The sequence below is a fragment of the Corythoichthys intestinalis genome, chromosome 4 (assembly GCF_030265065.1).
Source record: "Corythoichthys intestinalis isolate RoL2023-P3 chromosome 4, ASM3026506v1, whole genome shotgun sequence".
NCBI classification, from domain to species: Eukaryota; Metazoa; Chordata; class Actinopteri; order Syngnathiformes; family Syngnathidae; genus Corythoichthys; species Corythoichthys intestinalis.
The window spans coordinates 17,012,081-17,032,525 of NC_080398.1; the positions used below are offsets into that span (position 1 = coordinate 17,012,081).

General features: G+C 37.9%; 1 long non-coding RNA gene across 1 annotated transcript in view; it reads left to right on the forward strand.

Annotated features, from left to right (window-relative positions):
- LOC130914718 (uncharacterized) overlaps positions 1–7,752 on the forward strand; it is a 103,668-nt gene extending 95,916 nt beyond the window's left edge. Inside the window, exon 5 of the long non-coding RNA XR_009062984.1 lies at positions 4,487–7,752. This is a non-coding gene — a long non-coding RNA (uncharacterized LOC130914718). The remainder of the gene's footprint in view (positions 1–4,486) is intronic.
- Positions 7,753–20,445: the final 12,693 nt, after the last annotated feature.

Below are 20,445 nucleotides of genomic sequence, written 5' to 3' on the forward strand. Positions count from 1 at the left end.
TTAATAGAGGTCACATTCCTAGCTCTTTGTCCAGGGGCAGAGAAATGTCAACCCTTACTTTTTAAAATATTTATAGCATATGTAGATTATTTTAAATGGGGAACCATGATTGATGTTGATGAAATCTTTCGAGTATAAATGTACAGTAGCACCACATTACTACTCAATTATTCATGAACAATATCACCTAAAATGTCAGGCATAATCATAGCATACCCATCGTCAGATATTACGCTTTTCAACTTAAATTTAAATTATGTCCTAAAAAGTCATAACACACCTGCTCAGGTCTACCATATCCATACTAAATGTCCTATTTACATTTTACCATTTAATTAGTGTACGATGTACTAAGCATACTATAATGTCTTGTGTTATAGTATGCATTTCTTTGCAAAAGAAAAACAAAATTAAAACAAGGGTGCATATTATACATAGAATCAAAATGCAACTTTTTAGAGGTCTACCGGCAATTAAGTTCATCAGTAAATATTATAGTGCATTTTATGTTCATCCTGAAATTTCACCTGACGGATGAGCATCCCTAACTTTTTGTGAGCTTCTCCTGCTGCCCTTACTTGAAAAAACTGCAGCTGCACAAGAATTGCTAAGTTTATCTGAGGTTACAAAGTATTTTCCTCCAAGGTAGCCAATCCCAAACTGAGGTTGGTGCTTAGCAATGAGAAAGTATCTAGTGAAACATCATATTAGGTGAAATGAAAAACTGGATCCAAAATGTTTTTTGATTAGCTCTGAGGCCTTTCTTGAACTTTTCTGCCAAACTCATCACTCCCCTCTCTACCTTTGATCGCAAGTGCCAACTCTATCATTTTCTACACTTTGTCATATAAACACCCACTGCGTCATGTCTCTTAACTCTGGCCTTAATGCCATTGCTCCTGTCCCTTACCTCTTCTGACAGTCTGTCCTCCTGATTTCTGTTGTCAGCCTGCAGACATGCAGGAGGTGCAGATCCAGTACGTATTATTTCTACCTAAATTGTTAAGTCTTTCAATCTAAATTGACCTTTAATGTTTACATTTTATTTCCATAAACGTTATTACAGCTTTCAGATTTGAAAGTTTAAAGACCGTCCTGATTTTACTTTCACTTTTATAATTACTATAATTAAAGTTATGAGTAGCTCTTATCATGACTAAAAAGCTGTGGAAAAGAAACACTACCATGAATTACTACCGCAAATCTTGGGAACTACATATATGTCTTGACCACTTATGTTCAGAAATACATTAAGGGACAGCTTAGCAATATGAAAGTACAGTTCTCATGGCAATACTGACTCCAATGTTGTCAAGGTTCATAAGACCAGTTACTGTAAAACACAGAACGAAAATTGTTACTCTGAGTTACTTTCAGATGTACCATTTATTGTCAGATTTTACCATCATCTATAATGTTTAAGATGACGATGCACAAACTGTTTAAAAATTTCAGAGCAACTAAAATAAACGCTCATTGGTGAGAAGATGCAGCAATATTGCTGCATAGACTGCACATCAGGTGTGGGGACAAGGGGCTCGGGGCCAATCCGTAGTGGGCATATTTTCACAAACTTAAAATTCAAATATTTTCAAAACCAAAGTTGCTAGCGACCTAAAACAAAAACAGGCACCTCTCACTTAGGCATATATGAGTTTCCATGAGCAGTGACATGAAAAAATTCAAAGTCGTTCCCTAATAAAACCCCGATTATTTTTTTATACAAGTATAACAAAACTTAAAATTGCTATACAATTCTCAAATTTTACGCTAGATGCACAAGAATCACCAAATGCAGAATTAATCATCTGTATTTTCAGGACCAATAGCAATATTTAACATATCATACAAGTTTTTGCCCAAAATGGCAACTAACAAAGTTTTTTTCAATTTAGTGCAAGTTTTCAACAGCTAATAAAACACTCATTTTTTCACATCAGAAACTTAATACTTGAGGAAAGCATGCAGAATCATCTTAATTTTACTCAACAAAAGCAAAATTTCCATTTTTCTATATACAATCACAACAGGTTGAATTCTGCTATTGTGTAGAGATACAACATCCAACATTGCGGCCATTACAAAACAAGCTTTTGAAGTTTAAAATTCTTGTAAACAAATGCTTAAATTGCAGAATTTCTATAGATATGAACATAAAACAGTCTAGATTCTTGGTTAAAAGAAAAAAAAAAAAAGGGCAGTTATCGTTCACTTTACGCAAATATTTCAAGTAAAAATTACAGTATTGTGTATTCCATCATAGCGGCCATCACGAAACAAAGAGCTTTTGAAGTTGAAAATTCTTGTAAATAAATGCTTAATTCGCAGAATTTCTATGGATATGAACGTAAACAGTCTAGATTCTTGGTTAAAAGCAAAAAACGGGCACTTATCATTCATTTTACGTAAGTATTTCAAGCCAAAGTTGCACTAATTTTATCCATTGATTTCCCCCCCCCCCCCCACAATGTTTCAAAGTGCATTCATGGTGTTATTTAATAATTCCCTTGAATCCTCGACCGAATCACTCTTTAGACACTCCTACCTGCTTGTATGCAGTAAAACCTTTGACCTATTTGTGTTTATCACAGTGAAAGCCAACTCAACGTTTTGGCTGGGTTGGCCCCCTCCTGAAAGGCATGGCGCAATGTTTGTGGAAGTTGTCTTGTCAACTAATGGTGGAGGTTATGATTGCGGGTTACACTTTCACCTAACCACATGTAGCTAGGTAAACTTTTAGCAGGATAATTTGAACCTCGAAAAGCCCATTAAAAAACCCTGCTCTGTATTCAATGTAAAATAAGCATGATAAGAATACAGAATAATTAAAAAATAAATAAATAAATAAATACCGTCTCCTGGAAGTCTGCCCCTATGTCCATATTACAGTGTATGCACTGCATTTGACAAAGGATTAAGGGTTGTAGACAAGTCTCTGCCAAAATATAACAATTACTGTAATACGTACAGTCGTATGTTATTTTTTATAACAAGTGTGAAATAAATGTATTATTAAGGAGATTGAAAATACTATTGCTGCTGCAGATACAATTAATGATGACAAAAGCAGTCGGGTTGATTGTTGTAGAAAAAAAGTTAGTTGAACTTTCACTGAAAAGTTTAAAAAGTAATTTAAAAGGAGAATTGCTTTTTGCTCTGAGTCAGGACTGTCTCGCTCTGTTTTTGGCACTAACTACAACACATTTAGCTCAACATCAGCAGCATGACCACAGATGGCAAAGAGTTTGGTCAAGGATCGACGGAGAATGCCCAGTCAGGCAAATACAGCTGACTCCCAAGTAGATAAGTCCGAATGCTCATCTTTTTTTGTTGCTCCTGTTAAATGATGAAGGCCAAGGAGAAACTTTGGAAAATTAAATGTCAGAGCTAATAATATTAAAATGGTTATAAATGATATGCTGTCTTTCTTCATCATCCTTTCTATGCCTCCCTCACATCTTTAACCAATTTCCGATTTATTTATGTCACCATACACTCTACTGTACTGATCTGTATTACTTTTTGTGAGAATCTCTCTCTCTCTCTCTCTCTCTCTCTCTCTCTCTCTCTCTCTCTCTCTCTCAGTGATTTTTAGTGGTGCTTCAGTGCCAACAAGTTCTTGTTTCAACTCACTTGGTTTTCTCCAAGAAGTTTGATCTAAGTAAACAAGGACTGGGCCAGGAGGGAGTGAAAGAGAGAGACCTGCAATGAAACAGGGTCAGAAAGTGATTGCAGCAGCCAGAGAGGCAATAAGGCACACACGAAGTCAGGAAGCTGATATTTTCCCAGAGCTTTTTTTTCCAGGGTAGTCTAATCCAACAAATGTAGCTTCCTCTACGGCGGCTAATAATACAACAGTCCCATTGTGTGTTGTTTCCCCCTCATCTGATTTACGAAAGAGACGCCGTTTGCGTGCAATCTCTCTACTGCTATTTGGGTTGGGTGGAGTTTCTCCTGCCATCAGATTGGATTGTCACACCACATGGTAATAATGCACTATTATAGTCTGGCTCAGATGAACATGAATGGACAGATAACAGTGCCCCTGTCAAAACGGTAGATCTGTGTGCTGCACTTTTCAAGCACTATAATTTGAGGCAAAGCGACATTGCATTACCAGATGTAAAATCTGTGAAATGCAATTGAAATGCTTCAGTCTTCTTATCTAAATAAAACAACCTTTACTCTGTCGATTGTTACATGTATACTTCCATTCTTTTCTGTTTGTGACATCTAACGTCATTGAAAACAGACAAGGTTAACTTGTGTGAATTATCAAACATCAGTTATTATATGTCTTAACAATTGAGTGACTCCCCCACCCAATATCAACAACTGTGCAAAAGTCCACATTTTCTTTTAATTCAGCAATGATATAAAAACCAAATAATATAACCAGCAGTTGCATCCCAAAAGTTTGTGACTAAAATCTGGTGTTTCCATTTATTTGCTATGTCTATTTACACGATTATGATTTCCTCCACAGGTGTCAGCAACCCTGGGCTCCGGAGCTGCATGTGGCTCTTGCGTCTCTCTTGCAGTCTCTCTCTTGCAGTCCCTCTTTCCTGCCATTGAAGACGGTGGAATTATGCATCCTCGATGATGCTGCAGTGACAAATTGGGCCCAGGAGAGGGACAATATATCTGCTTTACATAATGCATCTTTCCTTGCAAGAGTTTAAAGTGCCTGTGACAGGATAAAAAAAAATCTTAAATAGCATTACTATGAGAATTAAAATCATATATTGAGTAGGGCTGTCAAACGATTAATATTTTTAATCGAGTTAATTACAGCTTAGAAATTAATTAATCGTAATTAATCGCAATTAATCGCAATTAATCACAATTCAAACCATCTATGCCATATTTTTCTGTAAATTATTGTTGGAATGGAAAGATAAGACACAAGATGGATATATACATACAACATACGGTACATAAGGACTGTATTTGTTTATTATAACAATAGATCAACAAGATGGCATTAACATTATTAACATTCTGTTAAAGCGATCCATGGATAGAAAGACTTGTAGTTCCTAAAAGAAAAATGTTAGTACAAGTTATAAAAATTTTGTATTAAAACCCCTCTTAATGTTTTCGTTTTAATAAAATTTGTAAAATTTTCAATCAAAAAATAAACTAGTAGCCCGCCATTGTTGATGTCAATAATTACTTACACAATGCTCATGGGTGCTGAAGCCTATAAAATCAGTTGCACCCAAGCGCCAGCAGAGGGCGGCAAAACTCCATAAAACACAACAAGTGAGCGTTTCACTGTACTGTCATTTAAATCTGTCTGAGCGGGGCATCTGCGTTAATTGCGTCAAATATTTTAACATGATTAATTAAAAAATAATAATAATAATAACGCCCGTTAACGCGATAATTTTGACAGCCCTAATTTTGAGATGATTTGGCTATATACTAGTACAACAATTTGGCAAAGCGCAGATGATGAGAAATTAGTCTTTTAATCTGCCGTTTAGCCTCACCTGTCATTGTAGCACTGTAGCGTTGGCAGGGTCACGATTTCAGCTGATTTAGAATTCAGTCCATTGAGGGGGAAGATTCAGAAAGAGGAAAATGCGACACAGAGCAGCAAAATGTCCTGATTGTTTCAATCCTCTACTCCAATATTTCTACAGGTTATATATGGTATGGTCGTGACAAATAACGGTCTTGTGCTAAATGGAATATGAAATATTAAAAATGCATTTCTTCAGTACGACAGGGCAAAATTACTGTATAATGGTCAAAACTGCTGAGTTCCCGAACGGTATTTTATGCCACCGGAGTTAGTCCGGCTTTTGTCATTGCCCTGCCCCAGCTTCGGAGACAAAGGAAAGAGTGTAAACAAAACAGGAAGCATGACAGCTAGCTGACATTTTAACCCGACTGAGCGGCGTTTCCAAGTCTTTATCTCGCCTTTTGAAAGCAAAAAAATCACACAAAACTACCCCGACACACACGGCAGTGGGGTTGATTGTCTTCACCGATCGGCCAGCCCCCGGTGTTCTGCCAAATTTTGCACCCGTATGATATTTTGCTCCCAACGCTGTTGTGGCAGTGAATAAGCCCTCTTTTACATTCAGTTGGACTCTCAGTGTTATCCCTAGGTGTTAAATAAAGAGTAACATCGCGAACATACATGTTCAACACGAATATGGCGTAAATTTATGCTGAACGACACGGCGAAGACATAAACAGTGAGAGAGTGGCGTGCAGTTGTTGTGTGCAGCTAACATGGCAGTATGTGTCTGAGGAGAACTTTTCTAATTTCCGTCCATGATCAAACGTAAGTAAATATTCCTTTATTTATAGAAAGTTTGTTGTGTTTACTTTGTAACCACTGTATTCGCGGCCATTTTTCTCACAACGTTTCTGATGGGGTGCAAACAGAATTTGACATTACACCCACGTGGAACAAGTTATGGCTCGTTGTTCTGCTGCGGCCCTAGCGGGCAGGCAGGGTAATAAGATAGGGGAATGAACGAGGAAAATAGTGCATTCTCGGTAGACAAACCGGCCGACGTCGGAGCGAGGGGCTGATCGGGGCAAAGCCGAGGAAAGCGCTATGTGGGCGGGCAGGCGAAGAGGTCTTGGGTGGGGGGTGTGACAAGCCACCGGTCGTTGGCCGTGTGGCTTTCTTGTTGGACAGGGAGTTTCGTCACCAACAAAATGCAAGCCACCTCCTTATTAAAATGTGTGCCATGATCCCAGTATTTGACATAATACAAAACACGTAGTTTACTCATTTCCTCGTTGGTCCAAAGGTCCCAGTTGTTGACTTGTTTTGGCCACTCTATGCGCAGTGAACACGAACTTTTTGAAACCCAAAAAAGCTCACACGCCTCTCCGTGGTGCAGCAACAAAACACACTGGGCTGGCGTGAGGCAAAAAACAAACGAATTAATCCGCAACATCGGCTGTATCCGCAGCCCTTCTGCATGCTATGGCTAATGGCTGTATTGGGAGATGGTGGCCTGGCTGACCTTACATTCACATTCTTCCTCAATCCAGGAAGTCACTCATTTTCATGGCGCTTGATTCCAAAATTTTAATAAATAAATTGATCGCTTCCACACACATCCAAGTGGTCTATTTCATTCAGGAGCATAAAATACCACATGAAATATGAAATAAACATGCTTTTTGCTGTCATAGGCACTTTAAGAAGCAAGAAGAATCGGAGACTGATCATAGATAAGGAGTGCAGTTACATTCTGCAATTTCATTATCCCTGCTGGAGTTAATTGATTTTAATAAAGGCACTATTTCCACAGTTCAACTTTATTAGACTGGATTTCAGCATGAAGGTAAAAAATAAATAAAAAAACAAAACAAAAAAAACGTTATATGCAATGTTATGTGTAATTTATTTTCTGTGGGAAACGGGTCCACATGCCTCTTTGAGCAGTCAAGGTGTCCGACCTCTGTTCTAAACTGTTGCAATGAGTCATTTTCTGTTTTGTTAAAATATTTCTTAAACATATTTGTCTCATTTTCAGTACGTAAACAAAATAAAATTCAGTAGAAAATTTAGTTATGCACAGCACTGTTATTAAACTGCCTAAATGACATGAAAAGGGTAACCAAAATCCCTTGCATGATAATTACATCTCTATTTTTATTTCTTGACCCATAAGTTTAAATGTGAATATACTTAGCAAGTGTAGTTTTGCATGTCCAATACCATGTATTCTAAAGGTAGCCCTGCTTATTGTGAATGTGCATTTGCATTTGTTTAGAATAAATTGTCCAGAAAAGTAATATGTTCAATGTGTGTCCTTTGGGATAGTGCAAGTTTTATTAGAAACTGTGTTTGGGGCTGCTGCTGTATTGAAAACAACCCTCCCACACACATTAACACCTGCACCTGCATAAAACTACGCATGCAGTGAAATTTCATATTAAGATGTATGGTTTTCTGCATGCCCAACACCAGCTTGCATAAAAAACACATCTTGATAATCATTATTTCCCTCTCCAATGTATAGAAAATATGATCTACAATATACTCTAGCGTATCTTGATGAATTCTGAAAAACACAAACCAATCATTGCTATTATTTTTCTGCTATTAGGAGAAGGAGATAATATTGTAAATACTCAAGGAATTTGTCATTGTGTGCCATTAGAATAACGAAGACATAATATGAAACAACGAGCTCAAGGGGTCAATAGCGATTCCTGCCACGCCTCAGGTTGGGCGTTAAATTGGGGCGGCAAATTGCGAGGGGCGCATGCACGTGAGGTGCACGCGAGTGATTGTCGACTACAGAGGTGCCCAAGTCCGGTCCTCAAGAGCCCCCATCCAGCTTGTTTTCCATGTCTCCCTCATTTAAAACACCTGAATCAAATGATCAGCTCATTAGCAAGCTCTTCAGGAGCATGATAATGATCCTGATTACCGTAATTTCCGGACTACAAGCCGCTACTTTTTTCCCTCATTTTGAATCCTGCGGCGTATGCAATGATGCGGACAATTTATCAATTTTTCTAACAACCGCCAGGAGCGCTCGAGCATGAAATGTAAGCATAAGACACGTGGAATATATGTGTCAAGGAAGACACTAGTTTACACTCTTACCAGTATTTTAACTTTGTGCACGAATAAAAGTAGCAGACCCTCATCTTTGTGCATCAGTAAAATTAGCATACCCGCATCATGGAAAATGCTAGAAGAAATGGATATGACGTGCCGAGTTGAATTGAAGGCTTGGATGGCCAGCGGCGTCAGATCGTTTACAAAAGTGGCCGTATGCGAAGAGCAACTTTTGCAAAAGTCTGACAGCGTGGAGCAGCGTGAAAAAAAATCCACCATCACCAACGGGTTTCGAAAAGACTGTCTGCTGCGTGACGAAGAGGACGACACACGCTCAGGAGTGAGCTTGAGGAGTCAACTAAGTGCCGTGTTGCTGGCGCTGTTTGGAAAGAAAAGGTATTGTAACGATGACAAACAGTAACCCGCTTTGTTAGGTTGCAATTCTTTATTTTGGAAACTCGTGGAACAACACACGACTGCTGCCTGCAGCAGCCGACGCTCACACACAGTCACACCTGCAACTACAACAACAGCACGTCTCTCGCTCTTCCGCCCTCCCTTACCCCCGTAAGTCATGCGGTATATCATATTCCGATTCGTTCAAGTATGGTATTAAAACATTGAAAACTCTGCGTATTTCTTTATAAATATTTGAGTTTACTATGTGGGCACACGCGGCTTATAGACAGGAGAGACTTAAGTATGTACAAAATGGTTTTTCATTTAAAAATATACTGGGTGAGGCTTGTAATCAAGGGTGCTCATTAGTCCGGAAATTACGGTATTTGATTCAGGTGTGTTGGGGGAGGGGCACATGGAAAACAAGCTAGATAGGGGCTCTCGAGGACCGAAATTGGGCACCCCTGGTCTACTATTATAATTTGCGCCCCTAGCGTTGTAATGACGCCCCCTGCAGACCGCAGATATTGTCTGCACGCAACCCCAAAAGGAGAAGGAAGTGGGAACAGGATTGGATCAGTTAACACTGTCACTCACCTAGGGTTGACTTTGATTCTTTATATGCAAAGAATCCATTTTTTTTTTCTTTCCGCCTGAATATTTCACCTAGTTGTATAAGGTATATGTACTCTTTCTGCTAAGAATTCTTTATGTCGTTTAATACTTTAGCTGTTTAATTAATTTACTTTCTATTTAGAGCAGCAGTGTTCAAACTATTCTACAGTGGGTGCTGGATTTCATTCCAACAAAACAAGACGTCACCTTTTCACCAATCTGGTGTCTTAATGTAATCATTTCCTTGCAGTCAGGTGCTGCTTGTTTTAGCAGAAACTTCATTGCTTATACTGTCTGTGCTGATTGGTAGGAACAAAAACCAGGAACCATAGCGGTCCTTGTAGACAATTTTGGACAACCCAGATTTAGAGCAACACTGTGATTTTGGAAACTGCTCTTGCTTTTATTTCCAGTTCTGCATTTCCCGATTCATACGTCTGTTCCTTCAGTGATGATTTGAGTATGCCTTGTAAAGTAAATTAAAGGCACTGCACATAGATCTTGAAGCGTCTTGTCGCCCAGGGCACCAAGTAGGCTAGGACCACCACTGCAAGGAGTATCCAAATTTAGTAAACCCCACAAGCATGAAAGGCTCGGCCAATGCGGCCAGTTAGTCTGTGAGTTTTGACACGCAGACAGTCTTAAAGAAGATGCCAGTCAATGCGGGGTTTGCCTTTTAAAGTGCAACCCTAGTGTGGGAATTCAGCCAGCACACTGGATTTGAGGCATAGCATTTAACCATGAACAGAGGAGGAGGTTTCGGGGGTCACAGCCTCTTCTCTAAAGTTGATGAGCAGTAACGTTTAGTGTGTTTAGCAATGTCCTTCAAGAAAAAACAGATGTCTTTGATGGAACAATATTGTTGCCATCCATTAAGGATGTATCAGAACGTAACTCACTAGAGTGCATACAACTTCCAAGGCCTCACTGGATTCCAAGCCTGTTTCCTTACTCTTCACAACGTTCTGAAAAGCTTTGGGTTTGGCACGAAACCGAAAAGCTCACTGGGCACAGCGACATTCAAGTAAATCCTTAAACTATGATACACCATTGTAAATTTTGGATGTGGGGGGAATACTGTACTCACTCCAGTAGGTTAAAATAAATTCCTCCATTTTATTCAGATAATCAATATATTGTAATGGATGATTTGCACAAACTACAAATGGCAAAATAATATTGAAATTGGACATGTAAGTTTTTTACATAATCTAACTAACTAACTAACTAACTACATTAAATAAATACTTGTACTTTATTTCTGTGCTTTAGTGCTTAGCCTATGTAATGTGGTCATGTGACGCCTGGCCTTTTTTCCATGGCTAACTACGCGTCATTTTATCATTTGATCTTTCAGTTGGTATGTACACATGTGCCTTTGTGAGTTGCCTTTTGTGTGTCCATGGATAAAATGTCCACTAATATTGTGTTGACAACATATTTCACTTTCCTCTAGCCCACCTTGCCACTCTGGCCAGTGCATCTTGACCACCCATGATGTTCTATATAGCCTTTCTATTTTTAAGACTGAATAATCATATTACTCAATGTTTTTCATCCTTGTAACTGTGGATCCTGCAGGTGGACATGGAAGGTACTCCTGTTAACAATGACGACTGATCTGACATTTTTTTTTATTATTATTTTTTGTTCCTCAAGTGTTATTTATTTGCTCCTTAAATATTTTAACTACACAACCATTCATTCATTCATTCATTCATTTTCCATGCCGCTATAACCATTCAAAAAGAGGAGTCTAAAATAAGTGACTAAAAGTCTGGTGAGAAGTAAATATTGTGCCAGCAGACTTGAAATACCATGAAAATATAAAATAATCGGTTTTCAAATTGTACAGAATATTGCTATAAAAATATATATATATTCCACAGATACAGTACTGTAACTGAAGTCACAACGTTAATAATGGAAAAGGATTTTAAATATCTTTCCTGGCATTAAAGCACATTTAATAGGACCGTCTTCAATAGTGAGCTGAATGACTATACAATATATATATATATATATATATATATATATATATATATATATATATATATATATATATATATATATATATATATATATATATATATATATATATATATATATATAGTATATATGTATTGTATATATGTATATATACATATATATATATTTTGCACATATATTGTATATATATGTATTATATATGTATATATGTATGTATATATACATATATATATATATATTATATATATTGCATATATACACACACACACACACACACACACACACACACACACACACACACACACACACACACACACACACACACATATATATATATATATATATATATTCCACAGATACAGCACTATATATATATATATATATATATATATATATATATATATATATATATATTTATATGGCGGAAGACACAGACAAGGCTGAAAAAGTAGTTTCTGCTCTTGAACCCCTCTTCAAAATAATGCTGTGTTTTAAGCCATAAGAACTGCTTTGTTTGATAGAACAATATGTCTATATGCTGCCATAGCAGATTGATGGTGCATTAATCCCCCAAACTATTTTTAATTGGTCCGTTTTACCCTGGAAACCCCCTTTTACAGACGTTTCTTATTCAAAATGTCTGTCATTTTTAACTTAGAATCATTAATCAAAGTCTAATATTTCGTTTAAAAAAAATCTTTCGAAAATTATTCACTCGCATATTTTAAACTTTTGAACAAATTACGTCACAATGAAAAAAATTGGTGTCTGTAAATAAGTCACAGATATTTACCTCATAACTATCGTTTAATTGTATTTTTTTTGTTGTTGTCGCATTTTCCCCGATATGTTAGATGATAAATAATCGATCCAAACAAAGAAATTTTGAAAATAAAACTAACTCCATGTAGCATGTATCACCGAGTGTCAAAACACAGCTGTGAATGGCCACAGCCGGATTTTGGGGGGATTTTATGGGTGAAACATGTAAAGCGATGCAGAAATCGCAGACATCAAGGAGTGGTCGAGATTTTCATTTTCATATATTTACCCTTTTAAACGTTTTTTTTTTTTTTTCAAATTTTCTTTTTTTGGATCGATTATTTTTCATCTAAAATTTTGGGGGAAATGCGACGGTAACGAAAAAATACAATTAAGCAATAGGTATGAGGTAGATATACATGACTTTTTTACAGATGCCAATTTTTTCATTGTGATGATATTTGTTTAAAAGTTTAAAATATGCGAGTGAATAATTTTTTAAAGTCGTTTTTTTTTTTTAAACTAAATATTAGACATCAATTAATGATTGTAAGCTAAAAATGACAGACATTTTGAATAATAAATACGATTACTCACCTTCTTTTTATGGCTAGGTTGAAACAAAAGCGGTTGCGCGACGTCTGTAAACACGGGTTTCCAGGGTAAAACGTACTAATTAATGCTGTTATGGCAGCATATAGACACATTGTGCTATCAAACACAACAGTTATTTTTGCTTAAAATACAGAAGTTTATTTTAAAGAGGGATGCAAGAGCAGAAACTGCTTATTCAGTCTTATCTGCCTTTTCCGCCATAAAAAAATTGAACAAAATAGTGTTCATTAACTTTTATTTTCTATAATACATAAACAGTGACAACTTTACATTTGGGGTCAAATACAGTACATAGAAACACACCACCAATATCTGATCTCTAATGTTCAATAGCAGTTTTCAACCATGTGTTTCATTTTTGGAGCCGCTGGGTTAAACCATCACTCTTTTTTGCAGAAGCAGAACTTTGAAGCAAGTGAACAAACAATTCCTAGAAATTCTAAATTCTTTGGTTCCAGTTTCCTGAAATAGCTGTCTTTCCATTTCCATTCACACATGTAATGAATTTATATGTACATTTCATAAAACAATATGTATTGTATGTTGTATCTCACTATAACCTACTATTTTGAAGTCAAGCCACTTTGAAAGAAAGCCACTTTGAAAGAAAGCACATGTATGTCCTATCAATGTCCAAAAAAGCATTTAAACTCAACATAAAGTGAGGCCCCACAATGGGTATACAGTAAATATAAATCATTTGATTTGAATCATCACTGGATGAAAAGTGAAACTTCTCCCCATTTACTTTTTTTTTTTAGATAGGAAAGGCCCATTGGGAAGAAAAAGTATTTAAAAAAATAATTTTGTTAATTGTAACATTTGGCTGCAGGCGATTATGGTGATTTATTATATGCATAACACTTTTATGTTCTTACACCCTCCTGCCCTGCAGTAAAAATTAACTTGTGTCCTCTTTAAACTTTCCTCCGGTCTCAATTTAAAGGGCAGACACTAGTAAAACTAGGCAGCTGTCTGCTCACTCCTTTGCTCCGTAAACCTATTGCCAGCTGCCTGCCCTCCACTCTTGACCTTGTTTTGGTGAACACTGCAGCATGTGTGTGAGGGTGGGCTGTGTGTACTTGTGCTGTGTGAGTGCATATGTGTCAGTAGGCTTTCAGCGTGACCTTTGACTCCTTGTGACTGACAGGCTAAATATAGCCACCTTGCCTTCTCCTGCTTGGGCCCCTCTTGCTTCCCCACCTTCAGTTTCCTGACTGTGAGCCTGTCAATAGGACAAGCTCTTAGGCTAGAACATTATATGTGTGTTTGCATGATGGCTTGATGCACGCATGTCCCAGTGACAGAGAGGAAGGAGACCATGTTCAAGTGTGTGTTTTTGTATGACCAAAGAGGTGACAGCGGAAGAAACTGTCCAGACACCACAAAGATAATGACCTCTATAGTCATAGAGCTTTGTGTTTGTGTGACTGACACTGGAAACACTATCTTGTAATTATTTAGTCAGGCTTTAACCTCTAACCCTTCCTATTTGACCTCCGACGTCCTGTTCAACCAGGGAGCGGTTGGAGACATTCATACATATGAGCACACAGACACCCCCGCACTTCAGAGCACATTGCAATGACTTATATCCATTTCCTGTATCCTGACTCAAACCATGCAATGATTAAACCTGACCCCTGCCTCAACCAGTTTCAGCTTAGAATGCTTCTATCTAAACACGTTTATGTTCACTCATGTGGGAAAGTGGGCATTCACTTTTAAGATGCTCTACAAAATATTTTAACTAATGTTTTTCAAGACAGCAACTGGACTTAGGCTACATCTACTCTAGGACGGATAATTTTTTTGCCTTGTAATTCGGACAATATTTTATAACTGTCCGCACAATGTTTAAGGTTTATAAATGCCCCACTCCTGCATGGGACGCCTGCATTTGTGCAGATTACACATGAGCAAAAAGGAGCAGCGTCGTGTGTGACGTTATCGCCCGCTTGGGACACCTCTGAACTGGATGTTTTTCATTTTTCGGCATCATTCGATGTCATCTCCGGACATATTCAAGTTGTTTTTCAGTTGTAAAAAGAGGAGCAGGAAAGCCACGTCTGTACCATTCGCCTCCATTGTTTACAATGCCGTAACGGTGATGGTGCGCTCCATGGTGTCACTTCCTTTGACTCCGATTATTGCACAGGTACCCCTGCTACATTAGGCGGCGGGTCCGTAGTTTATGAAATTACATGGCCCCCTACCCCGTGTTATAAAATCTCCGGAAAAGAGGTATATTAGTGTCGCTGTCATGCTGTATAGTCTAATAAATTGAACGTTTGAGGCCAGTATCCATCCAAGTGTAGACGTAGCCTAAATCTAAAGCTATCATTCATTCATTCATTTTCCGTACCACTTGTCTTCACGAGTGACATGAGGGTGCTGCAGCCTTCATTCATTCATTTTCCGAGCCGCTTATCCTCACGAGGGTCATGGAGTGCTGGGGCCAATCCCAGCTAACTATGGGCAGGAGGTCGGGGACACCTTGAATCAGTGGCCAGCCAATTGACGGGCACAAGGAAATGAACAACCATTCGCGCACACAGTCATACCTAGGGAACATTTAGAGTGTTTAATCAACCTACTATGCATGTTTTTGGGATGTGGGGGAAACCGGATTACCGGAGAAAACCCACGCAGGTACGGGGATAACATGCAAACTCCACACAGGATTTAACCCTTGATCTCAGAACTGTGAGGTGGATGTGCTCACCACTCTGACCACCGTGCCACCTTGTTTTGTTGCCTATCCCAGCTAAATAAGGATAGTAGGTGGGGTACACCCTGAATTGGTTGCCAGCTAAACACAGGTAAACCTATAGTATCAAGTTTTCCTAGTAGCAGTTTATTACAAGATTGTGGTAATTATACCATAAGGCTTTTCAAATTTATGGAAACTGAAAGAAGCAAAAACACAGGTTAAAAAAAATACTGTGACATGTAATTCCATTTTATAGATTGCCTGGAGAGAAAACCTTGCTGCTGGAGCTTGGCAGGTATGCTGTAGATGGACTTGGTACTCAGTTGACATTTTTTTTTTCATTTTATGTGTACAATTGTGTGAGAGTATGCAGATGTCAGCAAATATTTGTGTTTACACCATGCAGCCCCTATCCTTAAATCCAGGGTGAACTTGGATGTCCCTATTTTCTAACTCTTTCCACACAGACTGACAGCAGTTATTTTTAACTGAGTCATCTCTCAAGCGCCTAGCTCTCACACCGATGTTTATCACGCAAGACTCTGCTGCTTGAAACAAGGGCTCATGTGATGCACACGAGCCCTTGTGGCAAGTGACGATAACCTTGCTGAAAACAATATGATCTGTTGGTCAAACCAAAGTCTGTTCCAATACACAAGTGCAAACAGTTTTAATAAATAGCATTTTTATACTATTATGAGAAGGATAGACAAACTTTATTCATGCCATGAAAATATGAATATTTTCTTTTGCAAATATATTTTGTATACAGTCATCATGAGTCTCTCTCTACTGTTTTTCACCATTGAACGGACCAGCATATAGAAACATATGATAACAAATGACAATTTGAAGATGAACTATGAAAGCCTAGCTAACTTTATTAGCTAAGTCTGAACCTATAGGAAATAATAAGTTTGCAAGAAATTAAGGTCATTAATCAGGCCTGAGACACGGAAAGTGAGACTCTTGACCTACTTAAAAACAAGGAAAGATGATGTCTGAATTATTGATATGAAAATGCTACTCGTTTAGAATCACGTTTTGTGTTGTGCACACACATCTTGGTTAATACCATAAAAATATTGTGGCATTGCACATATTTGCTGGAAGTGGAAACAACAACACAGGGGGTCGTGTGCGCAACAGTGGTTGAGACAAGTGTAACCTCCCAGGGCAGCCTTTTTGTGATGCCAATTTAACAGCCCAAAAAGTAATGTCCTATGAAACTTAAACTGATAGCGCACATTCTGGTGTGTGTGTGACTTTGGGTACAACACAGTTCATTTTCATGGTTTAATTTCATTCATTTTCCACGCCGCTTTTCCTCACGAGGGTCGCGGAGGTGCTGGAGCCTATCCCAGCTAACTACGGGCAGTTCGCAGGGTACACCCTGAACTGGTTGCCAGCCAATCGCAGGGCACAAGGAGACATACATTCACATACACACTCATACCTACGGTCAATTAGAGTGTTCAATCAGCCTACCATGCATGTTTTTGGGATGCGGGAGCAAACCGGAGTTCCCGGAGAAAACCCATGCAGGCACGGGGAGGACATGCAAACTCCACACAGGGAGGCCGAAGCCCGGGATTGAACCCTTGATCTCAGAACTGTGAGGCAGACGTGCTAACCACTCAGCCACCGTGCCGCCCGGTTTAATTTCCTCCATGTATTTAAAAAAAAGAAAAGAAAAAAAAAACTTAAATCCATGTAACGGCGAGACCACTGATGGGCGCCAAATTGAAGCAAATAATTATGACACCCATTTGATGTGTCCCAGTATTAACGTACCAATGCATAAGCAGCTCGTTAATGTCAGGCGAACAAATCCGTTACACACTTAAGATGTCAGGGTTGGCAGAGATGCGCTCTTCAAAAGAGCCAGATAGGACTCACGAGCCATGAGTCTTCGACTCCTGCTCTCGAAGGTAGTTTGTAATTCACTCATGAAATCAAGCCGAATTTTTTGTTTTTTGATAAACACTCTTTCCAGGTCCAAACAATCATTCTCTTAACTAATGAAAAGAGCATACTCAAATTTATTGACCTTTACAATGTCAATAAACCACATTTGGAATCTCAATTTTCAGGCCAATGAACAAGGATGGATGAGAAGAAAGTTGTATGGTTATACAGTACATGCTGATACAGCAAAACCATAAATGTCATAGCAAATCAGAATGAATTGGGGAGAAAAATGCATTTCTTGTCGAATTGTGCAGCTGCAATCTGTGTCCAGTGTCACTTCACACCAAACGTCACCTTTGTGACTTTTTACCTTTGGAAGGATGACCTCTGACCTTTGTAGCAATGGCCCTTGACCCTAACAGGTCCTAATGGTGCAGAAAGGACTGCTGGTGACAGGAGGCAGAAGGAAATGCACATACATGTGAAGGTAGACACACATGTGCTGGCTCACAAGTGTTTACATGCCAAGCGTTGCTCTGCAAACCAGGCGAGTGACGAAGAACCAGAGGGACATGCAGCAGAGATCAGCTTACAACAGGAAACTGCTGAGACACACAGCTCATGTCTCTTCTCAAATTTATGGACCTAACAGACACAAAAGCACACACACACTCAGAGTGTGTTATTGATTTAATTCCTTTTGAGGCCTATTGGAGAAGGTTTAGTAGTTTTCTGTTGGACATTATAGCTGCATGCATCACAAGAATACTTATTAAATGCTCATATAAAATAAAAGTATTTATTCATAATACAAAAGTGAACAACAAATGAAAATAGACAAAACAATATCCACACATCAGCTGTATATTCCATATCGTAGATAACAAACTCAATTAAAATAAATAAATAAATAAATAAATAACAACAGTTTAGAAAATTTGGTAACATAGTGCCATAGAAATGAGTGTTGCCAAATGTGTGTGGTTCACGTTCATGGGTTTGCTCTACTTCCAAAATAGCATCTGCACACCTACAGTAATTAAGTTTTTGTGAAGGTTAAACTGGACACCAACTCATTTGTTTTGCCAGTGTTTTGCTATACTCCTCCTAAAAAATAATGAGCTCATAGTTTACCCTTTACTTCCTCCCCAGTAGGCCGCAGATGGCCTTTTAGTTACCAAGCTAATACATACAGAAATGCAACGCATGACATTATCAATGAACGAAGGAGCATTCTTAGCTGCACATTTGGTAGTATACAAGCACAGAAAAGCAGGATCACATGCAGAGGAACACATAAGCACATTTTCCTTTGCAAACATGCACTTTATTTTGTTAATGTCATCTAGTTAGCAGTTTTTCTGGAAGTCACTTCTTAACACCGCTGCACTACAAAATCTCTGGGTAATTTTTTTTCACGGTGATTAATGAGCTACTAATGATTTGGACATTGATCACATGCACTTTAAAAGTTGACGTCAACCACTTGAAAATCTTGCTGTCCCTAAAATGTTAATATAAATCCAATGAACTTGTAAGATCAAGTTTGTTTTGAATATTAACATGTACCAAATTGCTTCAAGAAAGTCATTATCCCATTGACTTTACCAATTTCCCTTTTGTCCTAACTCCATTGCTGAGTTAAAGTGAAACATCATCTTGCACATTCTGATTCAATTAACTGCCCACCAATGGCTGGCGTTTGACTCATGATGACTGGAAGACACCTGTCCGATAATGGTCACCAATGTCCAATGGCTGTAATGTGTCGGTACCACATTACACCAAAGGCCAAATGTTAAAATGCTGAACAATTATATCGTCTTGTATGGTGCTAAATATAGGCACTGGTGGGCGTTTTTTCACCTGCAAGGAACCTTTTTTACTTCAAACATGCTGCTGACGGATTGGGGGTTGTAATTTTGAAAGTGCAGTTACAACAATTGTTACAATAATTAGGGTGCATTCATCGAAATAGTAAGGCAATAGATCAGTTGTTTTTTTATGCTTACGGGTTCGTCACCAAATATGTTTAAGAGACCCACCCAGTCATTAGACGTCTTAACTCAATTTAACTGCAGTACAACATAATTTAGAAGCTAGACAATGTTAAACAGTATAGGAAAATACTGTAATTAAATGAAGGATTGAAAAAATGAATTAACCATTAAACAATAAATAGATATATATGCATATTTAAATACCGGTAATTAAAAGTATATATTAATAAATATGTCTTAATAGAGCATGGACACTGCTGATACGAATATCCTTCTTTCATTAATGGGCATCTAAATACAGTGTGCTTACACATGCTGTATGATTGGATTGGATTGTAATTGTCTTGGTATGTACTAGTATAATCAAAATCGGTAGCAAAAAAAAAAAAAAAAAAGTAGAATTAGTAATATATGGCAAAACTGGGGAAAAGTATGTACTGATTATTTATTAAATAGTTGGTTATTTGATGCCATTTTCATTTGTCTGAATAAATACACATAATTTGTTTGATTTCAAAAATTGTGACACGTTTCGGTTGATCTGAAGAATTGAAGATTCAAATCTATAAACAAATCAGTTTCCCTTAAGAAGAATTTACAAGAGATAATATACTTAAAACTCATTTTAAAACTAACATCTGCATGTGCTTGTAAAATATTTATAGACTACGGGCTATTAAACAGAAAAACAAATCATGGTGGGTATCCTCCACAGCATTTGTTTGACAGCTAAATGTTTCTTTTTGATGCTTTATGTGTGGAAAGTTTGTCTAATTTTGTCTAGTTTGATATGGCTTTCTACTTTGACATAATATGATGAGAAACTTGCAGAAAAGCTGTGTGTCTAAGTCCTACTGTGTCCGAATATATAATTCTCTATTGATATGCTAAAA